The sequence below is a fragment of the Meriones unguiculatus genome, chromosome 2 (genome assembly GCF_030254825.1).
Source record: "Meriones unguiculatus strain TT.TT164.6M chromosome 2, Bangor_MerUng_6.1, whole genome shotgun sequence".
NCBI lineage: Eukaryota > Metazoa > Chordata > Mammalia > Rodentia > Muridae > Meriones > Meriones unguiculatus.
Genome location: NC_083350.1, coordinates 166,243,639 through 166,250,581, shown reverse-complemented (window position 1 = coordinate 166,250,581; position 6,943 = coordinate 166,243,639).

Sequence of the window (6,943 nt, the reverse complement as noted above, 5' to 3'; positions counted from 1 at the left end):
TATTTATTGGTTGTATGCAAGAAAATTATTTTTCACATTTAGTCACATGCTCACCACTGTGTGGAGTCAAATATCTGAATTGAAACTGGTGAAACTATTAGTCAAAACCAGTCCTTCCACTAAATTGTCCATCTCGGTATTTTATCATGGTGGATAAAACCCTAACATGGTTGCAGTCTTTCAACAACTACAATACTGTGTGTATAATCATCTGTGAAGGAGGAAACAGGTATAACAGAAGAACACTGGGCAGAGTAAAGCTCAAAAACATGCATTCATCAAAATTGCAGTTACAGATTTTAGACAGCACTTAATTCTGCTGGGGGTTGTGCATTCTAACAGTGCTGAGCACAGCTATCTGCAATTATAGCTGAACAGTCTGCCACAGTCTGAGCTCTACTGTTCTTCAGCAATCACCAACAGAAGTCTTGTCCAGGGAAGGGTTCCCAGCTGAGAAGAAACTGCAGTGAGGACAATCTTCAGTGACTCCTGCATGAGAAATGAAGTAGAGTTAGCCACAGGAAGAGAAGGGAACAGCTCATGAGAACAACTGAGGAGGAGCTCTGGAGACATAGTTAGGAAATATCCCAAATCTTTGACTACCTATAAAAACTGAGAAAATAACTGAAGTGGAGTACCTCAGTCAGAATAAACATAAGGACAAATAATAACAACTCTTTGTAGACAATAAACACAGAACAGAAGGAAATTGCAGAGTGGCGCATTGCAATTGCCCAAATCACTAAAGACAATGACCTCCAATTGCAAAGAACATAAGCCAAACTTTTTTTTTAAAACCCGGAATTCAGTAAATAATGCAGTACAAAAATTGTACAAAATATAGCAGATGATATGTCGCATGCTTTTAATCTCAACCACTGGGGATACCGGGAGATGAAGACAGCTTGAATATGCTCAAGGCAAGACTCAGCAATAGGGCAACATTTTGTTACGAAACTTTAAGAAAGAAAAAAGTCGCCTGAACAAATTCAAATAGACTACTATTTTTCAAAGAAATTACATCAAAATGCACACAGTACTTGAAGAGTAGAAAAATTACAGCATGAAGATAAGGACAACACAGATAATAAAGTATTTACGGATACACAGGAAAAGAATAAAGAAAAAGTGTAAAGCCCAAAAAGCCAACGCTAAGTGATTCTACATGTACTATCTTGACAAAGTAAAGATTTAGAGGAAATTGCCCCATAGCTGTTGAGATCAGGATGAAGTAAGGTTTCAAATGGGAAAGGAAGTGCTTGTGGCAGTGGTACTATCCTTCCACTGGAACGTGGAGAAATTTATTTGCAGAATCCATTTATTCAGGCGCATAGAACTACATACCAGGTCTCTATAATAACATAATTCATATGATAAGCTATGATATTCTATAATATAATACAGATGTACACACACATTATATAAACATGCACATACATATGATTGCAAAAAGAAATAAGGGGTAAAGCTTAACCATTTGTTTGCATTTTAAAAATATACTTTCATTACATTTTTCCTCTCTCTATTCCTCTCAGTTCCTATCCAGATCCACTGTCTTTCTGTATCTCATTAGAAAAAAAACATGTTTCTAATAAATAGCAATAAAATATAATAAGATAACACAAAACCTTCACATTTGAAGTTGGACAAGGAAAATCAATAAAAGAAAAAAGTGAACAAAGAGAAGAAACAAGAATCAGAGCTCCACGCTTTCTCACATTCAGGAGTCCCATAAAAATACTAAACTGAAAGCTAACACATTTAGGCAGAGGACCTGGTACAGAGTACCTTTCTATACCAAAGACACCAGAACATAGCGGTAAAGGTTCTGTGTGGGCAGCAGCTTACCATTTCCATGTCCAGTAAATTGTGTGGGCATTGTGTTCAGCAATGGGGCCTTGTTGTATATTTGCAAAGCAACCTGACATCTTGACAACAGCCTGCATTGTTTGGGGATTTTCGTGGGGTTCCTTTGACCAAAAACTCATTTGGATGTAACCAAATTGGTTATAATTCATTAGCACGAGAGAAGACTTTCTGAACAAAACACTAATAGCACAAGAACTAAGATCATCAATTAGCAGATGGGACTTCACGATACCAAGAATCTTCTGTAAAAAAAACGAAATTGTCCTTCAGACAAAGTGGTAGCCTACAGAACTGAAAAAAAAATTTAAATTGTTTTTCATACAATACATCTAGACAGCAGCCTTCCCTTCCTCCCCAGCTACAAGCCCTCCAATCAGACCTCCCTTCTTCCCCTGATCCTCTGCTTCTCCATTTTCCTTCACAAAAGAGCATGCCTCCTAGTGATTCACCAATTCCATATCTGATAGAGGACTAATATCCAACGGAAATGGATAGAACTAGACAAAATTATCCTGAATGAGGTAGCCCGGATCTAAAAAGATAAATATATCATGTACTCACTTATATGTGGATAAATAACAAAGTTACGCTCCGTAGACCCAGAGAGTATAGGTATAGAGGAAGTGACTAGGAAAAACATGGATTTCCCTGGGAAGAGAAACTAGAGTAGAGTTTATGGGTGGATTGAGGGGATGGGAGGACCAGATTGGAAGGGAAAAGAGAGATGGGATGACAGAGAGAATTCAAGGAGAGACAGTTGGAATTAAGGTGCATTTGAGATGTGATATAGAAACTGACTGTTACTATGTCGTTATTCTTTTTTTGTTTAAAGATAAATATATATAAATTGAAAATATATAAATTGAATAAATATATATATTTAATTTACAGCACAATCATAGTCCCCTCCCTTCTCTCTTTGCAGTGTCATACTTCCTCTCTTCCCTCCTCCCTCTCTCCTATTCCTCAGAAAAGGGGAGTTCCCATCACCACCACATCTACCAACCCCAGCTCACCAAGTCACATCCAGACTCAGTGTGTCTTCTCCTGTGGCCTGAGGAGGCACTACCGAAAAGCAGGCAACAGAGTCCATATCAGAGAAAGCACTGCTTCCCTAACTAGGGAACCCACATGAAGCCTGAACTGCCATCTGCTACATCTGTGTATGGGGCCTGGGTACAGTCTATGCTTGATCCTTGATTGGTGCTTCAGTGTCTCCAAGCCCCTCTGGGCCCTGATTAGTTGGCTCTGTCTGTCTTCTTGTGGAGCTCCTATTACCCACAGGTCCTTCTACCTTCCTCCCCACTTTCCTACAGTACTCCCTGTGCTCCGCCCAATGTTTGGCTGTGAATCTCAGCATCTGTTTTGAACCACTGCTGGGTGTAACCTCTCAGAGGACAGCTATGCTAGGTTCTTGTCTGTGAGCATAGCAGAATATTGTTAATAGTGTCAGGGGTTGGCTCTCTCCCATGGGATGAGTCTCAGTTTGGGGCAGGCATTGGTTGACATTTTCTCAACCCTGTACATCTTACAGGCAGGGTAAATTTGGAGTTGAAGTTTTTGTGTGGGGTTTTCTGTTCTCCTCCCTCCACTAGGAGTCCTGTCTATTTAGAGGCTGTCCTTTCAGTCTCCATGACTCCTGTTACTAAGAATGTCAGCTAGAGTTACCCCCTATCTTCCAAGAAGCCTACCTGTCTTAAGTCTCCAGCTTGTCACAGAGATGCCAGCTTGTCACAGATATGCCCCCTTATGGTTTCTCTTCTCTCTGTAGGCCCTCTGTACCCCTCTTCCTACTCTCCCTCATTTCTCTCTGCGCTTTTTTCTCCTACCTTGTTCTCCCTCTTTAATCACTTCTGCTGTGTATTCTGTTTCTCCTTCTCTGTGAGATTTAAGCATAATTCCTTGGTTCATCCTTGTTACTTACCTTCTTTGGGTCTGTGAATTGTGGTATATTTATCCTGTACTATATGGCTAAAATCCGCTTATAAGTGAGTACATTCCATGTGTGTCTTTCTAGGTGTGTCTTTTTAATTTTGGTTTTCACAGGACCCCATAATTGAAAGACTTTGAACTTTCGAGAAAGATTTCAGATATTTAGAGAGATTGGTTGTTTTAAAGAGACTGAAATTTTAATGTGTAGGAATTTGTAAAGACTGGGGATTTCTAAAGTTATTTGTTTTTAATGTGAGATTGTGGGGATGAATAAGACAGGAAAGATGTGGCTGAATAGTGATGTGTTTTTGTGTCAAGTTGACAAGGGTCTTTAGTGCTGGCCAGTCTTATATTAGTTTGACACACAAACTAGTTATTTTGAAGAAGGGAATCTAAACTGAGAAAATACCTCCATGATATCTGGCTGTAAGGCATTTTCTTAATTAGTGATCACTAGGGGAAGGCCCATCCCATTGCGGATGGTGCCATCTCTGCATTGGTTGTCCTGGGTTCTATATGAAACCAAACTGAGCAAGCCAGGAACAATATGAAAGTATAAGGCAAATAAACTCATTCCTTGCCAACTTGCTTTTTGGTAATAGTGTTTCATTGAGGAATAGAAATCCTAACTTAAATAGCATAAAATAAATATATACATATTAGGTTATCGATGTATGTGAACATCATGAGGTGTACTGAATGAATCACAATAAAGGTTATTTGACTTTGATAGTGCTTAGTAATCTAAACAATAAATAGAATGTGTACAACCAGACATGTTCTCTTATAGAACTATCTTGTCTGCAAGAAACTGAGAGCTCACCATTTTGAAGCAATGGCTTATTTACAAGTACATCTTGTTTCTAAGATGCTCTTGTTTTCCAAGTTGAATTTTTGTGGCAATCTGCATCCTCTAAAGTTCCTGTTGTAAGGAATCTGTACATCAATACATTTACAACATACAATTTTTCAAGTAAAATTTCTTTATCAGATGATTATCCTTTTAAAAACATTATTATTTACCCTAATGAACATTTCCACAATTTGAATAAATGCATACTGGAGTCTCGCCATGGAATGTGCTTTACACAGACACACAATAAATCCTCATAGTAGCTTCTTATAAATCCACAAAAGAAGTATTATTTTTGTTGGTATATGAGAAACACACTTGCAAAAGACTTCTCATAAAAATATACAGAGAACCACTTATTGACTATTACTATGCAAATAAAGTTTCTATGATGGGCATATATGAAAGATTTCATTAGAGTCCTGAATATATTAACAATCATGAGTTTTATAAAGGGTTTATAAAATTTGATTTTATGCATCTGAAAGATAAATTTATCTAATTATCTCATTTTATTATGAAGAAAGTAATCATTGCAGTTTCACTGCTGTTTCACAGTTTCTGCTACTACTGTAACAGACAATAGATATTTAATAATTATACACCTGTTGGTTTCTTAGGAAAAGTACAAATTGATGACACTCTTTTATCTCCTCTTCCTTTCAAAAACACAGAACTCTGGCATATGGAAGGCAAGGAGCTAGTGAAAAACAGCAGTCTACAGATCTTCACCAATCCCACTTTGCACACAGGGCTAATATCCAAAATACATAAAGAACTCAAGAAAATAAACAGACACCAACAAACCAAATAATCCAATTAAAAATGGGATACAGAGCTAAACAGAGAATTCTCAATGAAATAATCTTGAATGGTAGAGAACAATTATAGAAATGCTCCACCTCCTTAGTCATCAGGGAAATGTAAGTAAAAACAACTCTGAGATTTTTATCTTACGTTGATCAGAAGGGTTAAGATCAAAAATTCAAATGACAACACATGCTGGAGAGGATGTGGAGAAAAGGGAGCACTCCTCCATTGCTGGTGGGAGCACTAAATTGTATGTGGGTACTCTAGTTAGGGGAGTGGGTGATAGTTCTGACATCAAGAACATATATTGTGTGTTTTTTTATCACTTCTCCTTGATGGAATTTCGGCCACGGGGAGGAAGAACTCAGTCCTCATGTGAGTAGATGAGCTTCGGTCTCTGAGTAGGGATACCCCTATTTTGAGGAACAGAGAAAGAGGAAGTGGGAGGGAGGGTGGGACCTGGGAGAGAAGAGGGAGGGTCTATGATGAAGATGTAAATTGAATAAATTAAAAATAATAGTAATAATAATAATAGAAAAAAGGAAAAGAGCATTCTTTAAATGGACTTTAAAAGATAAGAATGAGTCAGGGCATCTGATTATGTAAATAGATTCCCTTTTGTTATTCCTGGGTGTCTTAGTTAGTGTGATATAGTTGTGAAGAGATACCATGACCAGGAGAAACATTTCATTGCAGTTGGGTTATAGTTGGAGAGATTCAGTCCATTATCACCATGGTCAGAAGCATGGGGTCATGCAGGCAGACATGGTGCTGAGGAAGATGCTGAGAGTTTTTACTTGCATCATCAGGTAGCAGGAAGAGAATGGTGTACTGGGCCAGGCTTGAGCTTCTGAGAGCCAAAGCCCACCCCCACAGTGACACACTTTCTCCAAAGGGTCACACCTATTCCCAGGCCACACCTCCTAAAAGTGCTATTCCCCGTGAGTCTATGTGGGCTGTTTTCTTTCAAACCACTGTACTGAACCTCAGTTAAAACCTCACTCACACTTTCTAGCTCTGTCTCTTCTGTGCAGTGGAATGTAATACACAGGTCATGTCATGTGCCTGGGTTACACGGGACAGCTCCGGTAAACTGCGTTGAGTGTGGGAATAAAACGGTGTTTCCGAAGTTGCATTTCGTTGAGGTCCTCCACTGTGTATGAAGCACTTAGGTATATTTTCACGTGGCAGAGGTCTAGTGCAGAATTCCCACAGAGTTATACTATATCCCTATTCAAGATTCGAAATGGAGTTGGTGCCTGTCTCAGGCACAGTGAGTCATAGAATTTTTGGTAGATATCAGGAATAATCTTTATTTTATTTTATTTTATTTTATTTCATTTCATTTTTATTTTTAAGGCAGTGTCTCATTACATAGATCAGGATGGCCTAGACTTCATGGTAATTCTTCTGCTTCTGCCTCTCAAGAGCTATGTTTTCAAATGTGAGCCACTATGTTTTAAGAGCAATGAGCCTTTT